This window comes from Coenobita brevimanus, chromosome 91, assembly GCF_032717465.1.
Source record: "Coenobita brevimanus isolate Jiangsu-jjx chromosome 91, ASM3271746v2, whole genome shotgun sequence".
Taxonomy (NCBI): Eukaryota; Metazoa; Arthropoda; class Malacostraca; order Decapoda; family Coenobitidae; genus Coenobita; species Coenobita brevimanus.
In genome coordinates, this window is record NC_137044.1 from 8,900,606 (window position 1) to 8,923,475 (window position 22,870).

Below are 22,870 nucleotides of genomic sequence, written 5' to 3' on the forward strand. Positions count from 1 at the left end.
TTAACTTTTTGCTCACCATCCACTCACTCAATGTAGTGATGGTCTTGGGTGTCTGCCCTTTCCTCTCCTCCATCCTTCTTTCCTTCCATCCTCTTCTGTCTTTCTTTCCTTCATTCTTTCTTCTTCCTTCTGCCTACAGGTGACTTTACATTCCCCCTTCTGTCTTTCTTTCCTTCATTCTTTCCTCTTCCTTCTGCCTGTGGGTGACTCTACACCAAGTGACAAGACAAATGTTTTCCTGTACACCAGGAAACAATTTACTATGCTGGGTGGTAACCATATAACCAAATTTTGGCAGGGTGGTAACCATATAACCAAATTTTGGCACCTGGTGGTTTAGTGGGTAATTATGGCGCTCCAATCTGATTGAACCGGTGAAGGTTTACATCCAAGGGGTGGTTGGGGTTTATTGCTCATGTAATGCCACTCAGGGATGAGTGAGGTTGGTCACTCTCATCTTAAATGTCAGGACCAACTGCCTAGCCCCGGGCTCCTATGCTCCTCATGGGGCAACGTAGGATTGGATGATGGATGGATGGATTTTATAATCTCTCATCTCTGTATTCCTTCATATTTTCAAGGTCATATTTCAAGTGGCATAAGATGCTTCATAGTGCCTCTTCCTTGGCAATTATTTTTAACTTTTTCATTTGCCAGCTTGACTACATGTCTCTCAGCTTTATGCCTACCTACCAGTCACAGCCTACCTGGATGTCTGCTGTATTGTCTGTAAGTCAGCTTGGCTGTCTGCCATCCTTCATGCATGCCAGCCTGCTTGCATGCCAGTCAAACAGGGCAGAAAGTTAACAATTAGGTATGCAGATATGCAGGAAAGGTCGCTGGCAGTGAGAAAGGCAGACAACTGCAGAATGGCTGACAGGTAGACAGAGTGGCATTTACTGTATGTGCTCAGTGTTTATTTTGCCACAGAATATGGTAAATCAGGTGAAGAGGGAGAATTGGGATATTACAGGTAAGCAGTGTGTGAAGAAAGATGAAGGATGGGTAGTGGTGAACAATGGGGATATTAAAGATGCACGGAGAGGGCGTTATAGCCGGTTGTATTTTTTACATATACTGCATACGTATTCCCCGCGTGTCGTAAAAGGCGTCTAAAAGGGGAGGGGGGAGGAGACTAGGGACCCCCTCCTCTGTTCTTTAGTTCCTACAGTGAAACAGGGCCAAGAAAGGGATGGGGTATTGAGTTATCCCTGTACCCTGAAGATTGGGTCTATGAATGAGTGTGGATGTAGTACGATTGAGGCTAAAAGGGAGAAAAGTGGGAGAATGTTTGTGAGAAGAAAGTTGGATGTGTCAGCTTTGAGTGAAACGAAGATGAAATGGAAAGGTGAGTCTAAGTTTGGAGTGTGAAAGGAGGGATGTCAGGTGTTGATAGAGGAAGGGCAAGAGAAGGTGTGGCTTTGTTAGTGAGCCCGGAAGTGCAGCAGTGTGTAACTGAATGGAAGGAGGTGTCATTGAGACTGATGTGGGTGAAAGCAAAATTTGGACAGTTGTGGGTATTTATGAGTGCATATGGGCCCAGTTGTGAAAGGGATGCAGAAGAGAGGGAGTCTTTCTGGAATGATGTTAATGAGTGTCTGCAGAATGTGAGGGCAAATGTGAATGTGGTAATGAAGGGAGATCTGAATGCTAGAGTGGGAAATGTAGTAGCTGAAGTTGTAGTTGGTATGAATGGTGTGCCTGGAAGAAATGAAAATGGTGAACAAATGATAGGGATGTGTGTCGAGCAAGAGATGGTGAATGGAAATACCTTGTTTGAGAAGAAAGATATTTATAAGAGTACATGGGTGAGACAGGAGGGTGGAAGGGTTGTTAATAGAGCATTGATGGATTGTGTGGTCATATCCAGGAATGTAAGAGGAAGATTGTTGCATGTGAGAGTCTTGAGAGGAGTGGATGGAGGTATGTCTGACTACTACCCAGTGGGGAGAAAGTTGAGAGTAGGTACAAGATGGGTGAGAGCTATGAGAGTTAGGTGTGGCAGGGAGGTTTTGAAAGTAAATGAGTTGGATAAAAGAGAGAAAATGACGGAGTATCAGAAGAAGTTGAAAGATGAGTGGAACACAGTGAAAGATCAGGAAAATGGCAGTGTGGAGGAGGAATGGCAGTTGTTTAAGAGTGCTGTGGTGGGGAATGCAGAAGAGATGTGTGGTGTGAGATGAGTGGGTGGTGGTGTAAGAAAGGGAAGTGAATGGTGGTGCGAGGAAGTAAGTATGGCTGTGGCTGAGAAGAGACGTGCATATGAAGTGTGGCTGCAGAGGAAGGATGAGATGTCATATGAGAGGTAAAAGGAAAAGAGGAATGGGGCGAGAAGGGTTGTGCCTGATGCTAAAGTGGCAACAGATGAGTGGTGGGGTAGGCGGTTGACTGAGAATTTTCAACAGAATATGAAAATGTTTAGGAAGGAGGTGAAAAGGGTGTGAAAGGGAGAGTCTGGGAAGGAAGAGTGAGTAAAAGCAGAGGATGGAAGGATGTTAACCGAGATGGATGCAGTACGGAAGAAGTGGGCTGAGTATTTTGAAAAGATGGTTAAATGTAGAGGAGGAAAGGGAGGCTGAGATTATGGCACATGGAAGCATGCAAAGAAAAAATGTGTTAGGAGAGTTGAACAATTCTTTCATCATGATGGAGGAAGTGCAGGAGGCAGTAAAGGAGATGAAAGCAGGGAAAGCCACAGGTATGGATGGATGTGTCGTGGAATGCCCGAAAGGTGGTGGAGCAACTATTGTTGTGTAGTAAGATCGCTGAATGTGTATTTTGTGAGCGGTATGGTACCGATTGACTGGACAGGTGCTTGTGTGGTTCCACTGTATAAAGGTAAGGGTGATAAGTATGAATGTACTAGCTTCAGGGGTATTAAGTTTGTTGAGTATTGTAGGTAAGATGTGTGGTAGAGTGTAATTAAGAGAGTTAGAGAGGGTACAGAGAGAATGATTTGAGATGAGCAGTGTGGCTTTAGGAGAGGGAGGGGATGCATGGATCAGGTGTTTGCTGTGAGACAGGTGTGTGAAAAGTATTTAGCAAAAGGTAAGCATGTGCTTTGGGCATTCATGGATTTGGAGGAAGCATATGATAGAATTGATAGGGAGGCTTTGTGGACTGTTTTGAGGTTGTTTGGACTTGATGGTAGGTTGTTGAAAGGAGTGAAAAGTTTTTACGTAAACAGTAGAGTGTGTGTATGAGTAGGAAATACCGTGAGTGATTGGTTTCCTGTGAGAGTGGGGCTGTGGCAGGGATGTGTGATGTTGCCTTGGGTGTATAATATTTATGTGGATGGTGTTGTAAGGGAGGTGAATGCGAGAGTGTTAGGTGGGGGTTTGAGTCTGTTGAATGGTAATGGTGGAGAGTGGAATCTGAATCAGCTGCTGTTTGCAGATGATACTGCACTGGTGGCTGATTCAGAGGAGAGATTGAGACAGTTGGTAGAGGAGTTTGGAAGGGTGTGTGAAAGGAGGAAATTGAGGGTAAATGAGAGTAAGAGTAAAGTGATGAAGTGTACAAGGTTGGTAGATGGTAGGAGGATGAATATAGTTTTGAATGGTGAGTTGCTTGAGGAGGTAGATTGCTTTCAGTATTTAGGGTCACATGTTGCTATGGATGGAAGAATAGATGTAGGAGTGAAGTTTAGAATGAATGAAGTAGGAAAGGTGCTGGGAGGAATGAAAAAAGTGTTTAGATGTCGTTCGCTTAGAATGGATGTAATGAGAAGGCTGTATGAGGGTTTAGTAGTACTGACTGCATTATATGGAGATGAAACATGGAATATGGGTGTAGCAGAGATAAAAAGTTTGAATGTAATGGAGATGAGGTGTCTGAGGAGTGTGTGTGGAGTGACGCATATGGATCGAGTGAGAAATGATGAAGTGTGATGGAGAACTGGAGTTATGCAGGAGATGGCTGATCGAGTTGAGCAGATAGTGTTGCGATTGTTTGGACATAAGGAGAGAATGGATGAAGAGCGATTGGTGAAAAAGATAACTGGATTGGATGTGAGTAGTAGGGAATATCATGTTCACTAAAGTGTGAATGTAAAGTTTGGCAGTATGTATTCCTGTGTATAATCAAATTTTCGGAGGGGTTCTTTCTCTTGAACTTTTGCTAAATATCAAGTTTAAGTATTCAATTTCCCATTTTTCGTTTCCTGGTTAGGTACAGACTGGGCAAGACTTATGCTGTAGCACATATACAGCACATCTTTGCAGGCTTCTGGCCTTTGGTTTCCTCGTCACTGAATTAAAAAAAGAAAAACATCATTTTCTTACTAAAACACTGTAATACATCTAAGATGTTGCTAGATTTTTACTGTGATAATTTCCATGTTTCAGTTACACGGCTTGGTGTTGATTGTGTAGTCACCATGGCTAAGCAAGGACCAAAGACAAGAAAAAGTTCCAGCTCAAAGCTGCGTGATCTGGTGGATCCAGACAATCAATTCCTTCCTACAGAAGTCCCAACGTGGAGAGCTGTAATTCAAAGAGGAATCCTTCTGCAAGAAGAGAAGCTGCTTCATGAGGATATGACAAGAGCACAGTACCCTCTGCAAGATTTGGCGGTGGTAGCACAGTGGTGCAAAAGCAATGCCAAATTCATTCATCCCTTTCCTTGGGGGAAGCAGCCTAGGTATATAGATAGATAGTAATAAGTCAAGAGAGATCCATTGCCAGGAAAATTCTTCTCAGGTGGAAGGAAATGACTGACCTAGTGAATGGCAGGGTGAATGCTACGTTGAGACAGAAGAGAATATCAGAACTTGATACACTGTTTGACTTAACAACCTGCAGACATGAGATTACTCTCTGTGGAAGTGAAGCATCTGGCTGCCCTGGCTGTGCTGCTAGAGTTCATGTCAACTGTGACTGTCCTCTCCCTCAAAAGATTCCAAAGCTGGAGCTGGAGTGGCTCTATAACCAGAGGATCAAAACCTCAGAACGTTCTGTCTTCCAGATGGCAAATGCTGATGTCAAGGAAACAGTGAACCAAGTACAGGTTGCTAAGAGGAAGGAAAAAGAGCAGAAAGCAGCTGAAATGAGAAAAAGGAAAGAGGAAGAAGAAAAGGAGCTAATACAGTGGGCTCGCACAGTACGCATCACCGCAGTGCGCGATTCGCCTTGTGCACGAGTGACCAAAAATCATAACCAAAAACCCTTTAATGAGTGAGTTTACCACACAGAACGCGAGGCAGAGGCAAGGAGTGGCTTAAAAATGCCATTTTCTACTAGTGCGCAACCACTCCTCACAGAGTGCGTCACGTGTCGTCATGTTGATGCGCCAGACAGAGCCAAGTTGAGCAAGCAGCGTGATGGAAGGCAGGACTGAGCTGTGTATGTCAAACATTAGCAAGATCCTTGCTACCGTGGATAAGCTCAAGGAAGAGGTGAAGGAACAAGAAGTGAGCAACCTAAGAACGGAGGAACTTCTGGTTGGTATCGACAAACTCTTCCATTTCTACACAGACAGGCACAGGGAAGAAATAAACAGGAGAAGACAGACGCTCATAACAAGCTACACACAGCGGGCTCAAGTTGGTGAAACAGTGGAACCATTGACATCGTCTGCTCCTGTTCCTGTTGAGGATGAAGAGGATGCAATGTCAGAAGTGTCAGCATTGAACTTCGAAGGGCTTATGGCCGAAGTGAGTGACTTTGATGCTCCTGGAGAAGGTGATCAAGAGGAGTCTACGGAGGGAAGTGTTGGTGCGGTGGGGAGTGCGGCACTGTAAGTGTTGCCGCGCCTCGGAACCCCTGTTATTTAAGGTCATCAGGCCTGTTGTCTACTGTTGTTAAGGTGACTACCCATATTTTTGTTATTGTGGCTATAGCTTTAGTACAATGTCTGAAGCATATGACCTTTATTATGTCTCTAAGGGCCAAAAAATGTCCAGGTATGAGGGGGTACCACCCATATGTAATTATTCCCATAAGATTATGTATTCCTAGTACGCGAATTCCCAGTGCGCGAGCTCGTGCACCGCCCAATCTCTCGCACACTGTGTGAGCCCACTGTACTTGGGGATGTTGATGTGGTTGAGGATGAACATGGGGCGACTTCCTTGAAGGAGTCACCAGAACGACCAACACCTATTGCTGACACAGATTTTTCCAGTACTCCACCAGGCACAAGTGCCAGTGCCAACACTGGCAAAGTCTCTACCTCTGCCAAGAGGAACTTCAGGGATATTTCAAACACTGCTGAGGCTGCAATTAGGTTTAAGGTACCAAACACTCCTGCAGCAGCCATTGCAACTGGTTTCTTGCAGGATCTTATTAAAGCTGACCATCTAGCTGCTGATAAGGCATATCTAGCTGTTGACAAGATGAAGATGTGGAGGGGCAAAAAGTCTATAATCGCTGCCTCGATGGAGGTCTTGGAGAAAAGGACAAAGGGAGAGGAGATCAAGGGAATTTTCTTTGATGGGAAACAAGATAAGAAGACAAAGATCATGAGGTACAATGAAGAAACTGGCCGCTTCCATCCTGATACTACAACCGAAGAGCACTATAGTGTTACATGGGAACCCAAGAGAAAGTATCTACTCCATTTTACACCAGAAAAACCTGAAGGATATGAGAAACCTGCACTTAAGGTAGCTGAGACTCTGAGTGGATTAGCGTTCATGGTGCTAAAGATACTCTTGTGGTTCTTGGTGGTGACTCCACCAACACAAACATAGGACCTGGTGGAGGTGTTATCACTCACATGGAAAGACTGCTAGGTCACAAGTGTCACTGGTTGATATGCCAGCTGCACATTAATGAACTCTGTCTCAGGCACATGATCATTAATCATGATGGTCCATACACTCACAAGTCTGGGTTCAGTGGCTCAATAGGAAAACTTTTGGAGAAGATCAATGACATACCTGTCAGCTTTAGATTCAAGGCACTGCCTGAAGATATAACTGAACTTCCAGATGGCATTGTACAGAACCTTAGCACTGACCAGAAGAACTGCTACCTACTAATCAAAGTTCTAAAGACAGGAAAGTTAAGCAAAGAAGTTGCTAGTCTAAAGTGTGGCCTACTGAATCAGTCATGCTGGCTGACCACAAGTGAAGTTCTGCTGATGCTGTGGATGAGGCAGCATGGTTTGAAGGGAATGGAGCTGAAGAAGCTAGAGGTCCTGGTGAAGTTTTGTCTGGACTTCAATTTCAAGATGTATTTTGAGATAAAGGTGAAGCATCACATGAAGTATGGACCTTACCATATTGTGACAACTCTGAAACTGCTGAGAAACCTGACCTCTGAAGTAGAGAAAGTGATTACTTCTACATAAGTACATGGAGCATACCCTGCTCACTGTGAGAACATCATTGACTCTCTCCCATGCAGTGAGAATGAAGAGGAAAGGGCATGGGGGGTTGACATGATCAAGAAAATAAGAGGTAAGTCTGAGTATGGAGACATGAGTCTGAGAACTCACAAAAACCCTACACTGCATCTTAATGCTACCTCTCCAATTAATCTGATTGACTGGAATATGGAGAACTGTATAAGCCAGTGTTCACCTGTAACATGTCAAGAGAAGTTGAGGACCTTCTCAGGTCTCCATTTCAAGCTGAAAACTTCTCAGTTGACACTCAAAGCTGTGAAAGAGCAGTCCAGGAAGTTTCAGCTGCAGCTCATGAAGTGTATGGGCATCAGAGAGGAGATGGTTATGTTCGTGCTAGGATCGATCACAGAAAATGTTGCCAGTTTTTAAGTCAAAGCAAGACATTATGAACATATTTTAGCTTTCTATGAGAAATACAAGAAAAATGAAGATATTTTCAGCAAATAAGATCTCAGAACTTCAGTTAACTAGAATATTAAAAGGTGAAAGAGGGCCTTGCCAGTCCTAGACATTAAAAAAAAAAAAAAAAAAAAAAAAAAAAAAGTTGAATGCCACAGCAGCTTGCGGAAAGGTGGGGGCAGCTGCCATCACACTCAGTGATGCCAATATTAAAACAAATAAAAATTGGTGGAGGCATTAAAAAATAATAATAAAAAGTCCTACCCAGTGACTAGGAGACTAAAAATCTTATAATTTCATAGTTTAGGGACATATTGGGGTTTTCTGTTTCTTTTAGTGGTTATGAATAATATAGGATGATCTTAAACGGGTCCAGACCTACCCTTAAGAAATGCTCAAAGGCGTATGTGACGAGTATGGACTATAGTATCATTTACACTGGCAAGTTTTTGAAATTTGTCAAAAATCAATTTTTTATTGAAGTGATATTAAACACCTAAATGCAATTTTTCACAAAACTTGCATAAGACAAATCCTTCTTAAAATTCAGTTTTACATAGGAATACATACTGCCAATTATGAAAATCCAAGTTTTTCATTATTCGGCCTTAGTACGATACACCCTAAAAGGCTGAGAGGAAGACCATGAATAGGATGGATGGACAGAGTGAAGAGAGCATTACATGAGAGATGGATGTTTGTTGAGCAAGGAAGACTGGCTGCGTATGATAGGAATGACTGGAGAGAAATTGTAAATGAATAAATGGTGACGTGACGCTGAGGGGACATTCTTGCATTAGGTCTGATCAGTTGATCAGGCTGGGTGAGGGTAAGGGGCTGGGTCCATCATGATGTGGTAGGGATAAAACCAGCTCTATTGTCAGGCCCTGCTACAGATGTTGCTGATTGCACCACTCAGATGATTGACCCTCATGCAGTGTGGTGCAGTGAGGATCTGTCCCTTCTTCCCATGAGGCTAAGACTCGAATAAATATGTGTGTGTGTGGATTAGTAAATTGGGAGTGTGTCTTCCTGTCTTGCCTACCTCCCTTTCTTTGGGGGATGCAGCCCAGGTATATATATATATATATATATATATATATATATATATACAGTATATATATATATATATATATATATATATATATATATATATATATATATATATATATATACTGTATATATATATATATATATATATACTGTATATATATATATATATAGATACTGTATATATATATATATATATATATATATATATATATATATAGACAGGGTAGTGGATGTTGGAGTGGCCCTGGTGAGAGAGGGTAGTGTTTGGAAACTCCCTGTACTGTTGTTTGCAGATGATACTCTGTTGTTGAGTGAAGATGAAGGGGAGCTGCAAGGCTTGGTGGATGAATTTGGGAGAGTGTGTAAGAAACGGAATCTAAAGGTGAATGTAGGGAAGAGTAAAGTGGTGGTCTTTGAGAGAGGTGAAGTCAGTGAATGTACAGCGAGGTTGGATGGTGAGGTACTTAAAAATGTGAGTACGTTTAAGTACCGGTACTTAGGTAGTGTGATGAGTAAGGATGGAGGTTTGGAGGGTGAAGTGCTTGAAAGGGTACAGCGGGGAAGAAAGGTTGCTGGTTCCTTGAAAGCAGTGATAAGAAACAGGGAAGAGAGCATGGAAGTTAAAAAGTTACTACATGGCAGTATTGTGATACCAACTCTAATGTATGGATGTGAAGCTTGGTCATTGTTGGAAAGGCACAAGTCAAGAGTGAGAGCAGTGGAAATGAGTTATTTAAGAGAGGCCTGTGGAGTCACATGGAGAGACAGGCTGACAATTGAGGATATAAAGGAGTGTTGTGGTGTGGATGTGGATGTGACAAGAAGCGTTAGGAGGAATACACTGAGGTGGTTTGGCCATGTGGAGAGGATGGAGGGTGAACGACTGACGAAGAGAGTGTATGTGTGTGAGGTGGAGGGGGGGAGAGGGAGGGGGAGGCTGAGGATGAGATGGAGGGATGGGGTGGAGAGGTATATGAGAGAGGAGGGTATGAGTTGGGAGCAGGGCAGTGAAATGGCAGGGGACAGGGCAATGTGGAGGCGATTTGTTTGTGGCCACCCCGAACGGGATTGAGGCATCTGGCAATAGATATATATATATATATATATATATATACTGTAGATAGATAGATAGATAGACTGATAACTAGTTAGATAGACAGTTAGATAGATGTGTGTGTGTGTGTGTGTGTGTGTGTGTGTGTGTGTGTGTGTGTGTGTTTTAAGCACAAGGTTGAAGGAGAGGGGGAGGGAGGGATTTGTGAAACGTGGCATGGAGGGAAGAATTTGGTATTCATGGAATGCGAGGTTTGGTGGATCGGTGAAGTGTGGTAGGATTGGAGGGGGCATATTACTGGGTATAGTGAGAGGTATATGTGCAATGTAGAGTAGAAGGTGGAGTACTGAAGTGCTGTGGAATGGGAGGCAGACTAGGCAGTGTCGTTTGAAAGGCTGTGATAATTGGACTGTTACTTGTATAGTATGAACTCCAAGTGCTAGGTAGACTGGTGGAGCAAAGGAAGCAAGCCTATTGGTAGGCTGTAGTGCAAGATAGGGGGAAATGCTGTAGTGATGAATTACTCATTGATGCTGAATGCTTTTAATGTTAAGACTAATAATATAGAATGGAGTGACTTGGTGCTGCATGTGACAGATAAATAAAGTGTGAAGTGATGTAGCGTGATGTAGGATGAAGGTGATTGATGGAAGGCAGCTGATGCACAGTGTAAAGCAGTTATGAACCAGTGTACTGCAACAGATAAAATAAATGGAGAGATCTCCTCTAGCATGCAAAAGTTTCGGTGTGAGGTGAATTTTAAATTGTGAAGTTATTATGTCAATAGTGACATGGAAAAGAAAAGCAGGCGTCACTAACTCCAAAGCATGATTCACTTAATTACTACCTCTGAAATTAATTGCTAACATGGATATAAGATTATATATATATATATATATATATATATATATATATATATATATATATATATATACTGTATCTACCATTGATCCTCGCCAGAGGCTCAGCCATACTTTTTCCCACGGTTTGCGTCCACTATGGGCGGTCAGAGCAAGACGCTGGATGTTGTCATTTCAGATTAATATATACTGTACTTGTATCTCTTCAAAATCCTTTTAAAGTATACCCAGTATGTTGTAGTACCAACAGAAATTAATGAAGACAGCTATGGGTGACGCCAGATTATAATTCAAAGTCGACTACAGCGAGACAGACGCAAGTTAATTATTGACTACAGGTGCAAACTATTAATAATATCCAAAACCTACGTATTGAATGAATTTAGATCTTGGCAGTCCCCCATAAAAATTAGTTATTATAGTATTAATCAATTAATATTAAGTATATTTACAGAATGACGGGGAATCGTCTTGAGTGCGAATTGTCCTGACGGGGAATCGTCCATGTTTTGATTTTGACGGCGAATTGTCGGAACCCTGGAGTTGGATGCCCCTTCAAGTTTTTAAGATTTCATGATTATTGCAGCATGACAGCAACTTACACACACCACAGGTAAGAAAATCTGGTATTCATATGCTAGGACAGTTTTGTAAGGTTAGGTGAAGGAACTGTGGACAAGGAAGCAGGAAAATGCCAGTAAACTAAAGGCTTGAGAGAGGCACAAACTCCAGCTCCTGTCGTGACGGCCAGCCACCTCCACAATCACGAGAGGTAAGAAATGCTGGTGTGTACATACTGGATTTACGGCCAAGGGAGGACGCAGAAGATGGTAAGGTAGATATGCATTGGACACTCCAGCAGGGCACCATAACTCAGGCGAATCTGTTACTTCAGGCCTTTCAGAATGACAGATACCTGTACTTTATTCTGTAATGAATATTTCCAGTCAGCTGTGACAAATGAACAAGCTTAAGTATCTATCTATCCATCTATCTATTGCCAGACGCCTCAATCCCGTTTGGGGTGGCCACAAACAAATCGCCTCCAAGTCGCCCTGTCCCCCGCCATTTCACTGCCCTGCTCCCAACTCACACCCCCCTCTCTCATATACCTCTCCACCCTATCCCTCCATCTCATCCTCGGCCTCCCCTTCCCTCTTCCCCCCTCCACCTCACTCACATACACTCTCTTCGTCAGTCTTTCACCCTCCATCATTAATGGTTATTAGCAGTTAATACAATATGAACATTAGTACACCATTTTTGCATTAGTATTATTGTATTTTATTTTATGGTACTTGTTATCAGTTCACAACATTTGTTTTGGATTAGATGTGTTTGAATATACTGTTTAATTGGGTGTGATTAGTATTTTTTGGTAGTATGAGTAAAATAGAATTGGTAGAGATTCAGTGCTGTAGTGAATTTTTTGGTTGCAGTAGGTTATGATACTGGTCACTTTGCTGTTTCAGAACCATGGAATTTAAATATGACTATATTTTTCTAATGTTTCATGTGAATTGATCGGTATATTTTTCTAATGTTTCTTGTGAATTGATCAAATTTAGCCTTCAAACCTGTACAGATCAACCGTGTCCAAGCAGTCCCTTCCCTCCTTCCTCCGCACTTCCCCTGACAATAACGGGGAATTGTGGGGAATTGGGAGTATTGGATGGGGGAGCACAACGTAAAGAATTAATTCACGAAAGAAATGTCAGTAGAAATAGATTGACTCAGCGGACACCAGAGGCAAAAAAAATCATTGTTCTAACTGGGGTACACTGTCCCTTAGACTCCCTCAACAACATTGACCACCTCTTTGTGTTCAAACCAAACCTTCTAAATGCATAAATTGAACTTAAAGGCTGTCATGCATGCAGACTATCATAGATATCTGCCTTTTCTGGAATTACACGGTAGTTTGAAAATATGTTACCAAAAACGGTTGACAGTCAACCATTTTTGGTAACACTGAGATCTCATAATAAGTCGGTAGTTGCATTGTCTTATTGGAAAAAGTTAATCACAAGCACCCAGTAATTAAGAAGAGCTACCACATCCACCAGCCATATTTTAACTGATTTCAAATTCAAAATTGAGAGGGTGCAGCACCTTATGCAAGTGTACAGTAATGTTACCATGTATGTACCAGTAAGTGTCACATGACCCAAAGAAGCACTGTTATTGGATTCCCTTCATCACTCAGGTCAGTATATCTGCCTTGTGTGCCTGCCATTCCTTTCCATCTTTCCCCTCACTATAGTCAAGGTTGTATTAAAGAGTGGTTAATATTCATTTGCAACAACTATTTATATCAGAATAAGAAGTTAGTAGAAGGCGAGATTGGTAAACTATCAAAATGGATTTTCCTCACTCCTATTTGTCCACAATGGCAAATTGACCATGTTACATACTTTTCTCTTGTTTTATCTAAAGTTTATGTTGTATAGTACACAGTATTTATGCAGTGTAATTACTGTATATACTGTACAGCATTTTTGCTGTTAGATGATAAAATTTTTCAGGAACCATAAATTATGGTTAGCAGAGTACCTCAAATACTGGAATGTCCAGTTTACTGATTGTGTTTACCTCCACCAATAATAAACCAATTAGGCCATAATAATTCAAAATACAATAACTACATGGTTTGCAGGTATGTATGTAATAAAAGATATGTAATGTAAATTGGTATAGTTAAACATAATATTTCCTGAATAGATATGAAATGGAGCATCTGCGAGGCTGTCCTATCTTTATGATGGAGGTAAAAACACGGAAAACTAGAATGCGCACAGAGAGCACATACCTCTGCCAATGCCATTGCCATTAAAAAGGATCCATGGATATAGGATCTGGATCCACCCCTATATTTAATCATTTCTTTCTTGGACCATGGTCCACCATTCCACAAAATTTCATTGAAATTCATTGAGAACTTTTGGAGATATTGTGCAGGATACTCCAGATCCAGATCTGGATCTGCCCTCAAATTAATAATTTCTTCCTTGGCCCATGGCCCACCCTTCCACAAAATTTCATCAAAATCCATTTGTAAGTTCTTTGGTAATCTAGGATCTGGATCCGGATCCCCCCCCCCCCAAATTTAATCAATTCTTTCTTGGTCCATGGTCCACCTTTCCACAAATTTTCATTGAACTTCATTGAGAACTTTGGGAGATATTGTGTGGGGTACTTCGGACCTGGCCCGAAATGTAATAATTTCTTCCTTGGCCCATGACCCACCCTTCCACAAAATTTCATCAAAATCTGTTCCTAACATTTTGAGTAGCTAATCCTGAAAATAGACAAATAAACACACAGACAAACAAACCGAGAGAGGGTAAAACATAACTTCCATGGCGAAGGTAATTATCTTCGTACTGTAATTGTTAAGTTGTCCATCCATCCATCCATCATTGAATGCTATGTCGTCCCATGAGGAACATAGGAACCCAGGGCTAGGCAAGTTGGTCCTAACATTTAAGATGAGAGTGTAAAGTTGTACATCCATATTTATGGATACTGCATAAACATACCTAGCAAAGCCAAAGCTGACTATGGAAGCAGCATAATTTTGTCCCCCCCCCCCCAAGGCTGGGATCGAAAAATGCCAGGGTAGGGACTGAAGAATTCCAAGGCTCAGACCAAAAAATTCCAGGGTTCAGACTGAAGAATGCCAAGGCTGGGATCAAAGGATGCCCAGGCTGGGACCAAAAAAGGTTAGGGTTGAGACAGAAGAATGCCAGGGTTGGAACAAAAGAATTCAAAGGCTGGGACCAAGGGATGCCAGGGCTGGGACTGAAGGATGAGGCTTTCATAATTGGGCAAAGTCTTTCTAGGTTTGGTCTGTGCAGTATCAAGAAATAAGTCTTTGCAACACAGCATAAGGTTTGCCATTGTTAAATGCTCTATGTACAACAATGTAAGCCTTATTTACAGGTTGAAAAGTAGGGTATTAGTGTTGGTATTAAATCTCTTCTTCCCAGTTACATAATGTTTAGTCTACCCTTGCTGTCTCCAAATGATTTTAACATTTTAAATTGGAGGGTTAAATATTGCCTCCAGTAGCTCCTTCATAGCAAGACATCTCCCATGAATGAATAAAATAGAATAATAGAAAAATAACATCTGTCTATCGCCAGATGCCTTAATCCTGTGAGGGGTGGCCACAAACAGATTGCCTCCATGTTACCCTGTCCCCTGCCATTTCACTGCCCTGCTCCCAGCTCACACCCCCCTCTCTCATATACCTCTCCACTCCATCCCTCCACCTCATCCTTGGCCTTCCCTTCCCTCCCCCCCTCCACCTCACTCACATACACTCTCCTCATCAGTCTCTTGCTCTCCATCCTCTCCACGTGGCCAAACCACCTCAGTGTGTTTCTCCTAATGCTCCCAATCACATCCACATCCACACAACAACACTCCACTTCCTTATTTGTTAGTCTGTCTCTCCATGTAACATCCTTGGAATAAACTGATTGTCAGAAGGAAGGCAGCATTTTATTTTATTCAAGACTGTGACCAAACTGTTTTTATTCAGCTCGGGAGAACCGCTTTCATTAGCCCATATAACTGATGAATTTATTAAGAAAAATTACCATTAATCATGTTTGTATGAGATTTAAGGATTGGGACCCAGTATGTGACTTCTGATTTCCCATCCATCATCTTGGAATAATATGCTGTTGTAGTGAAGTGTCTATATGTTGTTCTCAGTGATTCTTTTGTCCACTGGAGGTGATGGAGAGGGATGCCTCCATTTGGTAGCGCTGATAAATCTGGAGTGTGGAAACTGACCGGATCGACACATGCCTCTGAACTTTATCCCCTGGAGAGTGGTGGAGATGGATGTATTGTTATTGTCCAGAGGTAATGAAAATGGATGCCTTCTTATGTCCTAAGAGTAGAAACAAGCAAGATATGCGTACATCTTCAACTCTGTCCCGTGGGCAGAGAGTGGAGGGCTGAAGTGATGATGGAAAGCTGTGCTTGTGGAGACAGTGGAGTAAGTATAAATGTCACAGCAAGCAAACATTGAATAACAGGTGGAATTGTAATTGTGTGTGGGAGGGGAGTGGGGGTGAGATCCATTCATCAATCCACCATCCAATCCTTTGTTGCCCCATGAGAAGTGTAGGAGTCTAGGGCCAGGCAAATCGGTCCTGACGTTTAAGATGAGAGTGACCAGCCTCACTCATCCCTGAGTGGTATTACGCGAGCAATAAACTCCAACCATTCCTTGGATATAAACCTTCACCGGCTCAATCCGATTGGAGCACCGTAATTACCCACTAAACTACCAGACGCCATAATTTGGTTATATGGTTACCACCAGCATAGTAAATGGTTTCCTGGTGTATAGGAAACTATTTGGCTTGTCACTCAGCGTAAAGTCACCCGTAGGCAGAAGGATGAGGAAAGAGTGAAAGACAGAAGAGGAAGGAAGGAAAGAAGAAAGGAGGAAAGGAAAGTGCAGACATCTGAGAGCAGCACTACATCAAGTGAGTGGCTGGTGAGTCCCCCCACCTTCCACATAAATTTGATTTTTACTTTCTTAGTTCAGGAGTGCTCACTGAGCTTTTTCTGCTAAGGGTCAGATTATGCTTTGTACAAGATTCAGTGGATTCCATCGTTCCCATAGTATATGAGAAACAAGATTGCTGAAACTTGTATGAGACCACTGTAACAAAGATGTTACATTGCTAATCTGATGTTACTTTTGTTTTTGTTTTTCAGACTTTGTATGTTAGTAAGCATGAGGTGAGCATTACATAGAATGACAAATAACTCCTTTTTTTATAAATCTCATAAACCAGTGAATGTAGGGAAGAGTAAAGTGATGGTCTTTGAGAGAGGTGAAGTCAGTAAATGTACAGCGAGGTTGGATGGTGAGGAATTTGAAAATGTGAGGACGTTTAAGTACTAGGGTAGTGTGATGAGTAAGGATGGAGGTTTGGAGGGTGAAGTGCTTGAAAGGGTACAGCAGGGAAGAAAGGTTGCTGGTTCTTTGAAAGCAGTGATAAGAAACAGGGAAGTGAGCATGGAAGTGAAAAAATTACTACATAACAGTATTGTGATACCAACTCTAACGTATAGAAGTGAAGCTTGGACGTTGTTGGAACGACACAAGTCAAGAGTGAGAGCAGTGGAAATGAGTTATTTAAGAGGAGCCTGTGGAGTCACATGGAGAGAGGCTGACGAATGAGGATATAAAGGAGGGTTGTGGTGTGGATGTGGATGTGATGGGAAGCGTTATGAGGAACACACTGAGGTGGTTTGGCCATGTGGAGAGGATGGAGGGTGAAAGACTGACGAAGAGAGTGTATGTGAGTGAGGTGGAGGGGGGAAGAGGGAGGGGGAGGCCGAGGATGAGATGGAGGGATGGGGTGGAGAGGTATATGAGAGAGGGGTGTGTGAGTTGGGAGCAGGGCAGTGAAATGGCGGGGAACAGGGCAACTTGGAGGCGATTTGTTTGTGGCCACCCCAAACGGGATTGAGGCGTCTGGCAATAGATAGATAGATACATAAACCAGTGCCATAGCTAACAGATTCAGCCCATGTGGCTGCTCAGTATTTAAAGGTAATTCATTTTGAAGTTGGTGATGGATTACCCCCCCCCCTTTTTTTTTCCTAGTACCATTTATAGCTGGGAAAGGGGATCATGATGATGATGATGATGCTCTTGAATCACTGTGAACTTGCTGTGCATAAATTCAGATTTGTGTGTGTGTGTGTGTGTGTGTGTGTGTGTGTGTGTGTGTGTGTGTGTGTGTCCCAAGGCATCAGCCAGAAGCACAGGTTTCATTTCAAATTTCAAATTTTATTTCTGTTCTTAGAGTGCCAGATTGGAGGTTAAGTGAAAAGTGCCTGTATCATAATGTGAAATAACAGGGCTTAGTGTATTTCTTTCTTATGTTTCAATGTTGTAGGTGCCATACATTGACCATAATATCAGAACTGACCTTTATCAATAATTACCAGTTATCATGATGCTGAATTTTATAAAGCAGGACTTAATGTTGATCCAGGGTGTACCAACCACAGTGAAAGGGTTAAACCACCTTTAGTCCCTGTGAACCTGATTTGCAAGTTTCCCAGAATTACAGTACCAGTTGTATACTATAGAAAAACTACCAATATTCTGTAATACATCTCTCTACTGTCCAATTCATCATCATTCATTCACCATCTAATCCTGTGTTGCCCCATGAGCAGTGTAGGAGCCCAGGGCTAGGCAAGTTGGTCATGACATTTATGATGAGACCTCGCTCGTCCCTGAGTTGCATAACTTGAGCAGTAAACTCAAACCACCCTGTGGATATAAACCTCCCAGAGCTACTTTAATGGTCACTGCTCCTCTGAACTGTCTGCGTGCATTCCTCCACCTCTACGACGGGCGCGTAGCACCCGTCTGGCAGCAAACTCTCATCCCTTTTCTGTCCAACTCTCTAATGCAAGAGTTAACCGTTACTCCCAGTCTTTCATTTATGCAACAGGTCAGCTCTGGAACTGTCTCCCTCTGTCTGTATTTCCTGCTGCCTATGATCTCCAGTCTTTCAAACGCAGTGTGTCCAGGCATCTCAAAATGATCGGATCTTGATTTTGGCTCTCTATTGTATTTTGTTTTTCTCTTGGAGGGAACTGTTACTGCGGGCTCATGGCCTTTGGTTCCTTCTTCCTCGCATAAAAAAAAAAAAAAAAAAAAAAAGTAAACTCCAACCACCCCGTGGATATAAACCTCCCAGGCTCACGCCGATTGGAGCGCCTTAATTGCCCACTAAACCACCAAATGCCGTAATTTGGTTATGTGGTTACCACCCAGCATAGTAAATGGTTTCCTTGTGTACAGGAAACCATTTGGCTTGTCATTTGGTGTAGAGTCACCCGTAGACAGCAGGAAGAGGAAAGACTGAAGGAAAGAAAGACAGAAGAGGAAGGAAGAAAAAAAAAAGAGAGGAAAGGGCAGTCACCCAAGAGCAGCACTACATTGAGTGAGTGGATGGTGAGCACCCCAACCTACCAATAACTGTCCAACTCAGTCCTGCATATTCATATGATTGGTGGTTTATATCTAAATGGCCCCTTTGATGTTTTTTCAGGTGTAAGCGTTGAGGTGATAACCGTAGGGATTGGGGGATCAGTACTCTGGATATGTCAGATCGTGACCAGAGGAAGACGCAGGAGAGGGGAGGTTTGCAGTATAGCAGTGTCATCTTACAGCAGCACTTCATTCCTGCAGAGGTACAGTCCTTCAAGTTTTTGGACTTGATACATCTCCCCTAAGCTGAGTATATCTTTTGGATATATATATAGTACTCCAAGAAAAGATTTTGTCATGGTGAATAGGTTGAGAGGAAATGTTGCATCATTTTATGTATTTTGATTTTTGCTGAGAGATGTGGTACCATAGTATTATTATGATGTCAGACCACCAGAGCTGCATTATATAATTTGTTCTTATGGTCATCAACCCTCATCACTACCTTGTTGAGGTGCTGACAAGGAGCTTGTTTAAGGTGGTACTGTGCACCTTGGGTGGAGTGACTGTAGGGTTCACCCAGGTTCTAAACCTCCTTATATTTCCCTGCATCTTGCCCAGGGAAGGACCTTGGTCCAACCTAGGTGAGGATCTGTATACCACAAGGAGGTGCCAGATCCCTACGTGGTGTATATACGAGTATACTGTACCTGATGGACAACCCCACAGAAGGAGTTGCTTACCTGTGGTCGATGGGTCTGCTTGGCAAAGCAGACCAGGGTTAAGCAACAACAACTATCATTTTCAATTTTCACATTTATGCAACTTCCAGACTGTTTAATTCATCTTAGGAGGGACTTTTAAAATTTGGGCGGTCAGACAAAGCTTTCATTATCACCTTCAGTACTGGTATGAAAAGCTTACCCAACTCTTTCAATGCTCTTGTTTTTAGCCTTCTTCCCCCCCCCCCCTCAAACTCTGTACAGTTTTGCTTGGCTTAGAGGAGACCTCCTGTTTCAGGGCTATTGAAGGCTATATCTGAGCTGTCCAGTTCAGTCTCTCATAAGAGTGTTTGATAATAGCAAGAATAATTTTAAAAAGATAATTTTATTAAAGTTGTATAGCTGAGTAAGGTACAGCACTGTAATCTGGTGGTTAGAGTAATAAATTATGAAAAGCTTCAAGTTGTGAAAAGGTTTGGTTACAGATATATCAAATATTTCAAAAGATGTCATGCTTCTAAAAGGAATCCTCATATTTAGGTTGGTCATGGTACAGCTGATGTTTTCTATGGACTGGGGACAAAACCAAGTGCCCAAAGCAGCTAGTTACGTTCCAACAGATGCTGGAAACTGTTGGGAGTTGTATAATAAGGTGTGTAACAGTTTGCAGAAAAACTGGCTATACACTTGAAATGGGTGTAATATTGAGACCTTCCCTTGACCCTCAGCAGGTGGGATTTCACGTCAGTAATCTGTTACACTTAAGTATATCATCCAACTAAGATAAGGGTTGTAGTTGATTCAAGATTAGTAAAAAAAATATCTTTTTTTAACTGTATAATCTTTCCCACACAGGAACAATAGAAGGGTGACAGAGTGGAGCCAATGCAGAACAAGATGAAGAAAGTGTCGGAGCTCAACCAGTACAGAACAAGATGAATAAAATGGTGCCCAAAGATGTGGTATGTGGATGAAGTGGCTGCATTCGACCATCCATCATCCTCCATTCACCGAGCAATACAACTAAGGAACTGAACTGACTGTTGTGGAGTGTGTTCTAGGGGTATATATTGTGATCGACAATTGCAGACCTAGGTGTAAATTAGACTGTTGTGGATTGTGTTTTAATGGAATCTTGTGGATTTATTAAAATGACAGTGCAGTTGGAGACGAGGATATAAATTTGGTTGTTGCTAGTTGGGCTGTAGGGGAATATTGTGACCCATCCAAAATGGCAGTACACTTGAGTTTCTGCATTTGAATATGACTTATTTGGATTGTGTTCTCAAGGAATATAGTGACCAAGCAAAAAAGGCAGTTCAGTTGGAGACCTAGATGTAAATATTTTTTCTAACTTTTTGTTCTTAATCATGTCACTAGTATGATATCTTTTAGTAGTTTTTTCTTACTGTTACCAAATTACTTTATCTGGCTTTGGAGCTATCTTGGTAGTGCAGAGATTAAGAACAGTTGACTAACTGATGCAGCTCTAAATAGTCTATCCTAATCTAAATAAATTCATCAGATAGCTAAAATAAAATAGAATGATGTGCTCTGGCTGAAGGGGTGAGGGTGAAGGCAGTGTGAATGTATAGTTAATCCCTTTAGCCCAGCAACACCATTTCCATGTTATTCTTGCTACTACCAGGTATTTTATTAATCTCAGGACATATTTTTTTGAACTCGAGGGATTCAAATAATATAGCCTTCATTAACCACTTCAGGGTTAGATGTTTTTTCTGAGATGAATATTTGGTGGTAGCAAGAAAAATACAGGTATATAAATGTGGTCCCCTGGCTGAAAGTGTTAAAAGGACAGTTATATCGTGAGTAACCTCTTTAGTACTATGATATTTTTGTTCAGCTAGCTATCTTCCAGTCATTTTACACAGCATTGAAGGCTCCATAGTGCTGAAGTGGTTAATGACGTAACCTATTTTTATGTCACCTTTCTTACATTATTCTTGCTCTCTTTAAAGTTTCATTCAGCTTATGAAAGTTCTATGTTACTGTAGTAGAATGATCAGTGAATGCTATATTTAACCTTTCTAGTTTGAAAAGTCTGGGAAAAATCTGTTATATATTGGAGCATAGCCCTTACTTGTAACAAAGATGTATTTGGTCTCCATCAACCCTCTTGTGGTCTCATAAGTTCAGCATTTATTTTGGCTAACATCACTGAGTGACACAAATAAGAATTCATTGGGCATGGGATAACTAGTTCATTAGGATAGTTTGGACACCTTAGAATGATGTTGATGGCAACTGGTTGAGAAGAGTCAAAGCCATGTACAGTATGTGGAAGGAAGAATGCCCTGAGGCAGAGCAAGGAAAACATACAATGAAATCTTGCATGGAGACCTGTGAGATAAGGGACTGAATAGGGAAATGGCTCAGGATCACAAAACTTAGAGAGCAGCCATCATGTGAAAAAAAAAAAAAAAAAAAAAAAAAAAAAAAAAAACTAGCTTGCACGGTCAGCTATCTCAAAACTTAAGCATGATGTAATGGAAAACCCTAAATTTACTCAGCTAACAGTATGTCGTAGAAGCCCAAGAGCGTTAAGACCTTTCAGTAACCCTCCGTGCTCATGAAAACTGTAGTATTCTATTCCAGCTAATGTCATTTGATATTACTGAACCAAGAGTGAGTCATAGAATTGTGAGTGTTAGTCTCTTCATTATAATGATATCATGTACACTATATTCCTGCTATCTCGAGGCGATTTTGTTAAGCTTACATAGGATATTTTGAACTGGAGGGATTAGATAGCCTCCATTAACCCATTCGCCGCTGGGATGCTCTGCAAGGCAGGGTGAAATGTCTGATAGATGCAAAAAATACAGAAACCACCATATCAGAGATTACATAAAGTTTATGAGAAATTCGCTGGGAAGGGATCGTTAAAATAACGATTGTAATAACTATTTGTATTTCTCCTGTGTCCTGTGTATAATTGCAGGAGAAGGAGTGGACCTTGAATAATCATGATGAAGAAACTCAACCCTTGAATGAGAAGTCATCATGTAGTGGTTTGTTCTTACTTCTCCTAGATATTTTTCAACTTAGGAGAGACTTTTTGAACTGAAGGAGTTAGATATAGCCTTCATTAACACTTTGACCTGGAGGTCCTTTCTAAGCTGAATGAATTGGTGTTGAGTGAAGGAGTTAAGACTGTAATTGAAGAAGTCTTAGCCTTTTGAATCTGGCAACCAGAGCTGGAGCAAGAGCTGTGGAGGCCCTGGGATACAGCATCTCATGGGAGACCCCTCTAAGACTAATGTTGGCAGGGCTCAGTAGTATAAGCACTCACTGCATTTTTAAGATATACCTATCCTATGTGCAGCACATACCAGTGTTTGTTCTTTCTGATTTCAGGGCATGAAATTTCTAAGGTCAGTATTCACTCTATCTTATAGGCCCCTTTTATGTGAGGACTCCAGATTGT

The 22,870-nt window shown here is 41.8% G+C and overlaps 1 long non-coding RNA gene across 1 annotated transcript; it reads left to right on the forward strand.

The window, feature by feature from the left end:
* The first annotated feature begins 11,252 nt into the window (after positions 1 to 11,252).
* LOC145411834 (uncharacterized) lies at positions 11,253 to 20,932 on the forward strand. Its single transcript, XR_013899492.1, has 3 exons — positions 11,253 to 11,329; positions 18,822 to 18,963; positions 20,278 to 20,932. It is a non-coding gene; the product is annotated as an uncharacterized LOC145411834 (long non-coding RNA).
* Positions 20,933 to 22,870: the final 1,938 nt, after the last annotated feature.